Source organism: Phyllostomus hastatus, unplaced genomic scaffold (genome assembly GCF_019186645.2).
Source record: "Phyllostomus hastatus isolate PE091 unplaced genomic scaffold, TTU_PhHast_1.1 phas_contig_137, whole genome shotgun sequence".
Classification (NCBI taxonomy): Eukaryota; Metazoa; Chordata; class Mammalia; order Chiroptera; family Phyllostomidae; genus Phyllostomus; species Phyllostomus hastatus.
Genome location: NW_025333583.1, coordinates 20,074,879 through 20,087,423, shown reverse-complemented (window position 1 = coordinate 20,087,423; position 12,545 = coordinate 20,074,879). Strand labels below are relative to the sequence as shown.

Sequence of the window (12,545 nt, the reverse complement as noted above, 5' to 3'; positions counted from 1 at the left end):
GTTCTTACTGAATATGCTACAGAACCTCATATTCCTTATCCTAATAACTATATTTCTAAACTACATACTAAAGAAAAAATCCATTTCATCCTGATTAAGATGGCAAAAATAAAAATAGTAAGTGTGATAAAACCAAAGGCTGGGGAGGATGTGGAGTAATGTTCACTGGTGGTAGGGACATATATAACTCATCACTTTGGAGACCCATTTGGAGATTACGTAGCTTATGATCCCACAATACCACCATCCAGTACCCAGGTACTTAAGAGACAGGCACCAGGAGAAATGTAAAAGCATGTTCATTGTGGCATCCTATCCACCTCTCAAAAGGGAAATAGAAAAACTGCCCTATTTGTATAAAAAGAATGACCTAGATCTACAAGAACCAGTATAAATAATGTCAAATCATATGGCTGAGGTACAAATGCAAAGTTTAAAAGAATGATGGCTATACAATAGTTCATCTTTTATATAAAATTCAAAAGTACAAATAGCAGTAAGTAAAATTACCTGGGGGAGGACTTTTGTTGTCCCTTACTTCTTCGACAAATTATTTGAAGCAAAATGTAAACAAATGACTACCACAGGTGATGAGTATGTAGATGTCTATCATGTTTTGTACTTTAAAATTTTTCAAAATTAAAAACATTTATTTTAAAAATAAATTCAAAGTATGGACAAAGTCTATAAACAAGTATGCTCATCAAAGCCAAACATTAAAAAAAAAAGCAGGGAGGGGGAAGACAACTAAATAGCCTACAAGAAAAACTATATAAATTTGAGTGTGTTATGGCCATCCTGGATTATAATGCAGATGTTGTCAATTATTCATAAAGCATTTAATGCAAACAAAAATGCTAGTGATGTAAGTTTAAATGAGCTAAATTGTGCATACAGTTATGAGTTACATAAATACATATAAACACACATAAGAAAATATACCAAAAAGTTTAACTGCAATGATCTGTGGATGATAGGACTTTACTTTACTTTTATACATTTCTAAGGGTTGCACATTTCCATTAATATTAATGAAATGGTTGAAGGGGAAAGAAGGCAAACTATGAAAAGCAAATTCAAATTCCTCTGGTAAAAATTTAACCCTGATTAAACTGATAAGATTCTGTTTTACTTCTGATTCTAAAAATACTGGACAATGTTAATCAAGTTAAGCCTCTTGAAATATTAATATCCACAACCCAACAAGGCAAAAGAATTATGTCAATGACTATACAGTTATAAACTCCTGCCTTCGTGTTTATAAAGATATGTTTCAGGCTCCTCTGTTTCTAGCACCGTCACATCGGAATAGAGGGTCCCTTCATCCATGCATCAGATAAGGATATCATATGGAAAGACATACCAAATCATAATTTATATTATAAAAATGAGGATGTATAAATGATTTGGCTCTAAGAAATGATACAAATAGGACAGCATGCAGTGTTTATTAAATATGGTCTATGACAACTGAAAAATATAAAATATTGCAGAGGGAAATTAGAGACCTAAATAAATGGACAGGTATATCATGTGAATGGATGAGAAGATGCAGTAATGTTATGTTGAATATCCCCATTTCGAAGTAGGTATTCAGTGGAATTACAACAAATATCCCAATATTTGATTCTCAAATCAATATGGAAAAGCAAATGACCTGGCGAATAGCCAAAACAATCTGGAAAAATAATTTGGGTTTACACTACCTGACTTCAAGATTCAGCATAAGACTAAGTAATCAAGACAATGTAGTACTGGCAAAAGAACTGAGAATTACATCAATGTAATGGAATGAAGAGTCTAGAATTAGACCCACACTTATACTATCAAATGATTTTCAGCAGCATAGTCAAAGTCAAAAAGGTAAGGAGGAAAGAGATTTTTTACTAGCTCTACTGAGGTATAATTGACAAATAAAAATAGAAAGCACTTTATCAGATGACTGAAACAAGTAGGTATAAGCATGGGGAAGGGGGCTTCCACATCACACCATGAACGGAAATTAATTCAAAATGGATCACAGACTGAAATGTAAAAGCTAAAATGATAAAGCTCCTAGGAGAAAACATAGAGAGATGTCTTTGCAACTTTGATGTAGGCCAAGATTTATCAGGACACAGAAAACAATCAGTATCAAAGGAAATACTGATCACTTTGATGAAGTTCAATAACTTCTGTTATTTGAAATACACCATTAAAAAAATAAACAGGCAAGCCACGGATTAAGAGAAAATATTCACAATTATTATCAGATAAATGACTTGTATGTAGAATATATAAAGAATTACTACAACTAAATTTTTAAAAAAGATAACCCAATTTTTAAAAATATTCAGCCAAAGATATTTTTATTATTAATTTTAGAGAGAGGAAGGAAGAGAGACAAAAACATTGATGTGAGAGAGAAAAACCAATTGATTGCCTCCCATACTCGTCCTGAGCAGGGATCTAACATGCAACCTACATAAGTGCCCTGACAGGGAATCGAACCCAGAACCTTTTGGTTTTCAGGATGATGCTCCAACCAACTGAGCCACCCAGCCAGGGCAGCAAGCCAATTTTAAAATAGGCAAAAGACTCAGTCACCTCCCAAATGGCTAATAAAAACAGAAGAAGTGGCTTAAAATTATTAGTAATTAGCATAGTAAAACTACAGCGAGATACCACTCCATATCCATTATAGTGGCTAGAATGAAAAAGAGTGATAATACCAAGTGTTAGGATATAGAGCTATTAGAATTGTCATTTAATGCTGTTGAATATAAAAATGATACAACTTTGGAAAAGTTTACCCGTTTTGTAAAAATTAAAAATACACCTACCCTATATAACCCAGCATGTCCTCATCAGTATTTACCCACCAGAAATGAAAACATATGTCCATGAAGAGATTTATACACAAATCTCATAGCAGCTTTATTTATAAAAGCCAGAAACGAAAACAGCCCAAATATCTATAAACAGGTAAAAGGATAAACAAAATGTGGTATATATACACATAATGGAATACCATTCAGCACGAAGAGAAACTAATCCAATCAACAGGGAACAATCTAAAAATCATTCTTCTGCGGACTAGACAAAGAGAATGAGCTAGAGAGAACACTGTCTGATTGATTCTATACATAATATTCTAGAAAGTGCAAACTGATCTGTAGTGACAGACTGCCCAGAGATGTCATGTGGAGGCCAGCATGACTTGCAAATGGGTATGAGGAAACTCTGGGGAATGATGGAAATAAGGGGGAACACCTACCTAGGACCCAGCAATTCTACTCTCTTCTCCAAGAGAAGAAATTAAACATCTATCCACAGAAAGACTTTTACACAAATATTCTAAGAGTTTTCTTCATAATAGTATCAAACTGGAAATAGCCCAGGTGCTCATCAATAGGAAAGTGGATAAACAATCTATAGCAATCTATAAACAATCTATATTCATATGTGTGTTGAATCTATAATCTATAATATCTATAAACAATCTATATTCATATGTGTGTTGAATATATTGGATACTATTGAATACTGAATATTATTCCACAAGAAACAGAAAAAACTACTGATACATTTAAAGACATGCTGAGTACCGAGTCAGAGACCAATGAGTATACACGTATGATCCAACTAATACAAAGTTTTATTTATTTTTTAAATATATTTTATTGATTACTCTATTACAGTTGTCTCATTCCCCCCTTCACTCCCCTCTACCCTGCACACCCTCTCCCACCCACACCCCCCCTTTAGTTCATGTCCATGTGCTATACTTATAAGTTTTTTAGCTTCTACATTTCTCATACTATTCTTGCCCTCCCCCGTCTATTTTCAACCTACAATCTACGCTACTTATTCTCTGTACCTTTTCCCCCTCTCTCCTCCTCCCACTCCCCTGTTCATTACCCTCCATGTGATTTCCATTTCTGTGGTTCTGTTCCTGTTCTAATTGTTTGCTTAGTTTCTTTTGGTTTTGCTTTAGGTGTGGTTGTTAATAATTGTGAGTTTGCCGTCCTTTTACTATACCTGTTTTTTTAAAATCTTCTTTTCTTAGATAAGTCCCTTTAACATTTCATAAAATAAGGACTTGGTGATGATGAACTCCTTTAACTTGACCTTATCTGAGAAGCACTTTAACTGCCCTTCCTTTCTAAATGAAAGCTTTGCTGCATAGAGCAATCTGGGATATAGGTCCTTATCTTTCATGACTTGGAATACTTCTTTCCAGCCCCTTCTTGCCTGTAAGGTCTCTTTTGAGAAATCAGCTGACAGTCTGATGGGAACTCCTTTGTAGATTACTGTCCCCTTATCTCTTGCTGCTTCTAGGATTCTCTCCTTCATTTTTATCTTGGCTAATGTAACGATGATGTGCCTTGGTGTGTTTCTTCTTGGGTCCAACTTCTTTGGGACTCTCTGAGCTTCCTGGACTTCCTGGAAGTCTATTTCCTTTGCCAGAATGGGGAAGTTCTCCTTTATTATTTGTTCAAATACGTTTTCAATCTGTTGCTCTACCTCTTCACCTTCTTGTACCCCTATAATTTGGATGTTGGAACGTTTAAAGATGTCCTGGAGGTTCCTAAGCTTCTCATTTTTTTGAATTCTTATTTCTCTATTCTTTCCTGTTTGGTTGTTTCTTTCTTCCTTCTGGTCCACTCTATTGTTTTCAGTCCCAGTTTCCTTCCCATCACTATTGGTTCCCTGTGTATTTTCCTTCGTTTCTTTTATGGTAACCTGCATTTGTTCATCTAATTTGTGACCAAAATCAACCAATTCTGTGAGCTTCCTGATCACCAATGTTTTGAACTGTGCATCTGATAGGTTAGCTATCTCTTGGTCGCGCAAAAGGATGAGTTCTGGGGCACTGATTTGTTCTTCTGTTTGAGCCATCTCTCTCTCTCTCTCTCTCTTTTTTTTTTTTTTTGGTCTGGTCATTCCTGTTACGGTGAGGGGCGGAGCCTTAGGTGTTCACCAGGGCTGGGCACCCCAGTCGCTAAATTGTGATGTTATATGTGGGAGCAGGGTCGAGAGGGAACAATGGCGGTAGCTCCGATCTCCGTGGGATATCAGTCCCTTCCCTGGGATCCTGGGTTGCAGGCTCTGCCCTGGTCCACAATCGCCACCTCACTGGGTCTGCCAGCTACCGCTTGCATACTCCGGGTCCACCCACTGCAATCTTGCGCGCCCCAGAGGCCTTACGCACCCAGTTCTCCCTGTTCTCCACACCGCAACCTGCCCCCGGCTGCTCGTCTCTGCCCCTCCCGCCAGTCTGGATGAATGGGTCCACTTCAACTTCTTGGCTGTCCGACTTCCATTCAGATAAATTTTCTGTCAGTTCTGGGTGTTGTTCTGCCTCTAAATTGTTGTTGTTCCAATCTTGGTTGTGCGTGGAGGTACAGTGTGTCCGCCTATGCCTCCATCTTGCCAGAAGTCTCTAATACAAAGTTTTAGAACAAGCAAAACTCACATGTGGTTCAGCAACTGCACTTGCAATTGCCCTGGGGACAGGAAGGGGAGAGGGAAGAGGAAGTAAAGGGTAGTCAAGAATAATGTTTTATATCTTTCTAGGGGTATCAAGGGAAAAATGCTCACTATGGACAGGAAAAAATTATAAACCCATCAACACTACTGAATTACTAACTTAAATGTTAAATGAATACTTTTAATTCACCTTGAATAATTACTGAAAGTATGATATAAAATCCAAATGTAAGTTGCTAAAATAAGCAAATGATTTCAATTATGATGAAAAATAAATTTTATTAAGGTCTTACTTTGCAGAAATGTACCTGGTTTTCTTTTACAAACATTACTTGCCAAGTAGGATGAGAATCTGACTGTTTTTTCCCCAAGTGCTTTATTTTCAATAAGGCTTCATATAAAAATAGTATACACTATGAAATGGAACTTAACATGAAAAGCTCATTATTAACAGCAATTTGATAAAGCTTGTACAGTGGTTTCCAAAATGGAGGTGACCATACCCCAGGAGGTATGAAGGAACTACCAAGGTATAAGAACATGTTAGTTTTCTTTATATTTAATCTTTATCTTAATACACACATGCATTTAATGTAATATAAAGTGACACTGGCATCTTCATTATGGACACCTGTCACACATCCTATAAAGTAACCTAAGTATTCTGGTACTAAGTGATGCTAAGTATTCTAAGAGTAAAAGCATTTGCTAGATTCTTTTTCAATCATGAAATAAAGTACTCATCTTTCAATAAGCTGGTACAGGAGACTGGTGTTCCACAGAACATACATTCTCAGTAAAAATAAATAAATTTCCTTATTAGGAACAATACTCTATGGAAAAACTGTATTCTATAATCCTTCATGAAGCAGCTGCTTCTGATCTCTACAAAAGAAAGTTGGGGGTGAGGGAAGTGAGGTTTAATTTCAAAAGCAACTACTGCAGCAAAGAGAAGTTGAAGCAAAAAGAGTGCCAAGCATTGCAGGATGTTATTGATGTGGTTGTGGAATGACCATGTGTGTTGTACCAAACAGGTTTATTGGTTATCTCGTGGCAAAGTACTGCATTTAAAAAGTGCTGCCAAATTTCAAGGTGAGTTAAACACTTATCTTTTACAAAAAGAAGGTTCTAAATTTGCGATTTTTTGTGATAAATAATTGTTGGCAATATGCTACCTAAAAAATCTACTGCAAACTACAACTTTCCTTATTAACCCATGTAAAAGTCACAAGCTGAGAGTAAAAGAAGCTTTATGCTAAGAAATGCTTGCCCTCCCTCCCCACAAAAAACTAACCATGTATACTCATGCAGCACTATGGCTTTCAATGTGTTAAAATTTTATATACATGTACACGAGGGTGCCAAGACCATTCAATGGGGAAAGTACAGTCCTTTCAACAAATGGTGTTGGGAAAACTGGATATTCACAAGCAAAAGGACCAAGCTGGACCCTTCATATGCAAATATAATTCAAATGCATCAAACACTTCAGGGCTAAAACTGCTGGGTTGGCTAAAAAGTCTGTTTAGTTTTTTCTGTATAATAAAAGATACATTTTTCATTTGCACCAATAACTTTGTGGATTTGGATATTTTGAGCATGTTGGCTAGCTCCTGTGTAGTAGAACATTGATTGTTCTCAACTAATGTCTTGATCGCTATGAACTTCAACTGGTCTACCTGACCATGGAGCATCCATCAGAGAGAAATCTCCAGCATGAAATTAAGCAAACCACTTTTACCATTTCTGAGCAGTCACAGCACCTTCTCTATACACTGCACAAATCTTTTTTGGCATTTCAGTTGTGTTTACCTTTCTTAAAATAACAAAGCATGATAAGCCAAAAATGTTGGGTACTTTCTTCCATCTTCAGTATTAAAATGGCTACACAAAAATTCACCAATTTTGATAAGTTTTTTTAAAAATGCACATTGATATGACAGCTTCACAATATAATCTAACAAAATTGTTTCGAATGAGATTTAAAGACAACTAAAAGCTACTAGAACCATCTTATGGAAAAAAATCAAATGAACTGTTTTTTTAAAGATTTTATTTATTTTAGAGAGATGGGAAAGGGAGGGAGAAAGAGAGGGAGTGAAACATCAATGTATGGTTGCCTCTAGCACAACCCATACTGGGGATATGGCCTGCAACCCAGGCATGTGCCCTGATTGGGAATCAAACTGGTGATGTTTTGGTTCACAGGCCTACGCTCAATCCACTGAGCTATACCAGCCAGGGCTCAAATGAACTTTTTAGCCAACCCAGCAGAAAGCTCTTATGATTGAAAACACAGAGGAAAAGTTTCATGACACTGGATTTGGCAATGATTTCTTAGATACAACACCAAAAGGACAAGCAACAAAAGACAAAAATAAATTGGACTTCATTAAAATAAAATGAACAACTTTGAGTATCAAAGGATGCTATCCACAGAGTGAAAAGGCAACCCACAGAATGGGAGCAAATGTTTGTAAATCATGGATCTGATATGAGATTAACATCCAGAATATATAAAGAATTCTTACAACTCAACAATAAAAAACAAACTAACCAATTTAAAAAATGTGCAAAGGGCTTGAACAGACATTTTGCAAAGGTACACAAATGGCCAATAAGGACATGAAAAGATGTTCAACATCATTAATTATTAGAAAAAATGTAAACCAAAACCACAATGACACACTTCCCACTCATTAGGATGGTTATGTTAAAACAAAACAAAACAAAACAAAACACCCTTATGCCCAGAAAATATCAGGTGTTGGTGAGGATGTGGAGAAATTGGAACCCTTGTTCACTTCTGATGGGAATGTAAAATACTACTGCTGCTGTAGAAAAAGTATGGCAGTTTCTAAAAAAAAATCAAACAATTACCACATGATCCAGCCATTCCACTTCTGGGTATATACCCAAAAGAACTGAAATCAGAAGCTCAAACAGATGTGTACATACCAGTGTGTTCAGAGCAGGGTCACTGACAATAGCTAAAAGGTGGAAACAAGCAAATGTCCACTTACAGATGAATAAACAAAAAGGGGTACATACATACAATGCAATATTATTCAGCCTTAAAAAGGAATGAAATTCTGATTCATGCTACAACATGGATGAAACTTGAAGACATTATGCTATGTGAAATAAGGCAGATACAACAACAACAAAACAAATATTGCATGACTCTACTTAAGTAGTACCTAAAGTAGTTAAAATCACAGAAACAGAAAGCAGAAAAGTGGTTACCAGGAGCTGTAAGAGGAGAGCAGGTGGAGAATTGCTGGTTAATGAGTAGAACTTCAGTTTGGGATGATGAAAAATTCTGGAAAGGGATCATGATGATGGTTACACAACCTCGTGAATGTACTTAATATCACTTAGCTGTACATTTAAAAATGGTTAGAATGACAAATATTATGTTGGGTAAATGGTAAATATTATATCTTACCACAATAAAAAATACTTGTGTGTTATTTTATTATGGTGGCAGTATAGGAATATGGTTAAAAATACAAGCTCAAGAATTATGCTATAAAGCTCTACCACTCTGTAGTATTCTTTGCCTGTTTTCTTAGATATTAACAGAACTTATTAGTATTATTGCAAGAATTAAGTAAATTAATACATGTAAAGCACTTAAAATAGTGCATGTCATATAATAGAGACTTTTTTATTATTATGGGTTGTTTAAAGTACATTTTTAATGAGATTTAAGTCAAACACCTGCAGAACTTCTGAAGGTCCTCAAAATTCCAGAGTTCAGTAAAACACATTGAAAACCAGTGATCTAATCCAGCAATCTGCAACTGGTGTGCCGCAAGAATTTTTAAACTACGCAATATCTGACTATTTATTTAATTAGGGGCACTGACCTCTTTTTCCTTAGACTGACAAATAAAAAAATGACAACAGCCAACACAACAACAGCCATCTGGTGTGAATGAATCAAAATTACACCAACTTTTTTGTCAGATCAGCAAAAATCGGCATTTTGGGTGTGCCACAGAATTCTAGTAATTAGTTTGTATGTGCCATGAGATGAAAAAGGTTGAAAATCACTGAAGGAATGAACCCATATTGCTCATTTTATAGGTAAAGAAATTGAGAGTCACATATCTTGTTTCACTAATATTAATTTTCCTAAAATAAGAGGTGGGGTTAATAATACCAATGCTAACATTCAACTACTTAAGAATGGAGGCAAAGCCATGAGATTCGTGTCTAAGTCTATGAATAGCCTGAGAGTCACCCACCGCACTAATCTGATAAATAATTACCCATGACTGGGAACCAAAGGTAGCAAAACCAAAAGAAAGCCATTTTAATTATCTTCAAAGACAAAAGTTAAAAACACCCCTGTGGAAAATTAAGTGTTAAAATATTTGTGAAAAAAATGATATGAATTAAGAGTTGGAGACACACCCAACATATGCCTACTACTCCACTCCAGTTACTTAATATACAGTCTTGGTGAGATTTTTGTATCTGAAAAACCAGATGCTTTTTTCTACCAAAGAGAGGACTTATCTACAAATAATTCTTTATTAAATCCAAACAGAAGATAGTAGTAATCCAAGTAACACAAAATGTCTAATCCAAAAAAAATCATGTGCTAAGCTTTGTAGACATCTCTCTATACTTCAACTGAATAGGCTAGATCTGGTTTCTGGGAAATTCACAACACAAAAAGCAAAATAACAGAGACGATCTTTGAAGGTCAGACTCAACAAGAGCTAAAAACCTTTGGCGTGTCTGTTTTGCCCTCCCCTCATTGCTCTTCCTCCACTGATCGGCTCTCAAGAAGAGCACCACTTCTGCTTGGAATGTCCTCCCCCTCCAAAGCCACACCAGCTGAAATCCTAGCCATCCTTGAAGGTTCCACTCCAATGCCGCAGTTTCCATCAATTTCCCCCCAGGGCTGCCAATCTTGAATTAAGTTTTTTCCTCTACACTCCCCTACTTCGCACCTCTACTTCAACATTTTATTATATAATTCATTGCATTACAATTACTTAACGTTTACTTCTTCCCTCTCCTTCCCCTAAGAAAATCCCAAGGGCAGTGGGTGAGGGAAGAAAGGAATGAACATTCGTTAAAACCTCAGTGCCAAGCAAGGTGCTAGGTACTTTGCACACGTTATCTGGTTTAATCTGTTTGACGACCATCTGCGGAGGGGAGCAGGTGGTGCTGTTCCCACATTACCGATGGAGAGTTCAATAGCTCATCCGACGTCACACTGCTAAACCAATTACAGTGCTCCGTGGAACCGCTGGCTTCCCCGGCTTCAAAGAGCTCCTTCCACCACTGTGAGCCGCAGGTCTGGCTCACTTGTGTCCCCCTCCTTGCCTAACAGACAGTGGGTATTTCACAAATACTTGCTGAATTTAATGTCCCCATGGACTCGGTCCCACCGGTTTCATAACCTGATTCCGCCCCACCCCTGACCCGTCACCTTTACTGTTTGTTCCTTTACAGTGGACTTGACACACACAGACAGCTCTCCGCATTTCCACAGAGAAATGCTGCAGACATCAACCCTCACTGGGAGGCACAGTGAAGACCTTCCAGTTCTCCCGGATTTCCCCGACTGTTCTTCCCCCAGAATGTAAGAAATGCACACACCACACACATCTGATATAACGCCTATAGTCTTCCAAAAAGGTCTTAATTCATACTGAACCATGTCGTCGTGCTTACAAGCAATAAGTCTTATGCGGCTCCCAGCTCCCACTGTGGGGACACCCTAAGATACTGTCTGAATGAGATCACATCTTTCAAACCGTCTTAGAAGGAAGGCATCCCAATGGGATCACACTGCCTCCCTCCCCCCCCACCCCCACCCATGAATTGCAGTTTGGATTTCCGGCGGGAATACACACAGAAGGATGAAATGGGGCTCAAAAGCAACGGAGCAATTACTTCTCAGCCTGCTTAATTAGAAAGAAGACATAGAAGGTGCCCCACCTTTCTAAGTCTCTGCACTGAACTCCAATGCGAAAGACGGAGTGAGGGGGGGCGCCCAACCTGAGGAACCCCAGACATCGAATCACTGCCTTCTGCAGCGGGTCGGGGGAGAGTCCTTTCCTCCCCGCGGTCCCGGGCCACCAGCTCCCCGTGCCGCTCGGAGGAGCCCAGCCGCACCCTCCAAGGCGGCCCTAAACCTCATTGTCTCCCTCTGCCGCGGCCCCCAGGGGCGCAGGGTGCTGCCCAGGCCCCGCCGACTCCCGTCCGCCGGTCAGCCGGCTGCCCTCGCCGGACGAGGTCCAACCAGCCCCGGCCGCGACCCCGCCCCAGGTTCGGCGATCCGCACCGCGCCCGGATGGCGGGGCCGGGCGCCGGGAAAATGGAGACGGGAGCGGCGGCTGTGCCTCGCAGCCCCGCGCCCGGCGGGTTCCCAGCGCCAGCCCCGAGGGTGAGGCTGGACACTCACCGCTCCAGCCGCTCGGTCCTCCGCTGGCCCCGGCTACTGTCGCGGCCCCGGGCCGGGCAGCCGCCGCCTGCGCTCTTCCAGCCGCCGCCGCCACCGCCTCGTCCCCAGGCGCGGCGCTCCTTCCCGAGACGCGCCGTGAGCGCCCGCAGCTCCCGCGCCGCGCGCTCCGCGACTGACTGACCGACGGACCGGGCGGCGGCGGCGGCGGGGCGGGAGCGCGCGTCGGGCGGGGCGGCCGCAGAGCCCAGCCGCGGCGGATCCGAGTGCGGCCGCGTCCGGCGGAGACCCAGAAGGCGGGGCTGCGGGCCGGGCGGCCCACAGGCTGACCGACTCGTGCCCGGCCGCTCGCGGCCCCCACCCGCCGCCAACCACTCACTTCCGGCGCAGGCGGCAGCGCCCTCCCCTGCCGAGCCCCGGCCCACTGCCCGCGCCCCCGGCCCGCGCCCCTAGCCCCGCCTGCTCACCTTCCCCGCGGGCGCCGGACCGCACCCAGTCCGGGCGGTCCTCCCTGCTCCGCCTTTCCTCCCTGCGTCCCTGGGAGTCACCTCGGGAACCTGTGAATCAGAGAATGAATGAGTGAGGACGGAAAATCCCGGCACTGTCCCACCCCCTAATCGCCTTCCCTCGGAAGCAGGCCCAACGG

General features: G+C 40.5%; 1 protein-coding gene across 7 annotated transcripts in view; it reads right to left on the bottom strand.

Annotated features, from left to right (window-relative positions):
* The window catches only part of RAPH1 (Ras association (RalGDS/AF-6) and pleckstrin homology domains 1), a 99,525-nt gene extending 87,217 nt beyond the window's left edge, over nt 1-12,308 (bottom strand). For 3 of the 7 annotated variants that reach the window (XR_006787174.1, XM_045851400.1, XM_045851413.1), the window contains exon 1: nt 11,903-12,308. The gene's annotated coding sequence lies outside the window, so the exon portion shown is untranslated. The remainder of the gene's footprint in view (nt 1-11,902) is intronic. The other 4 variants (XM_045851428.1, XM_045851439.1, XM_045851420.1 and 1 more) reach the window with 3 other exon arrangements.
* Nucleotides 12,309-12,545: the final 237 nt, after the last annotated feature.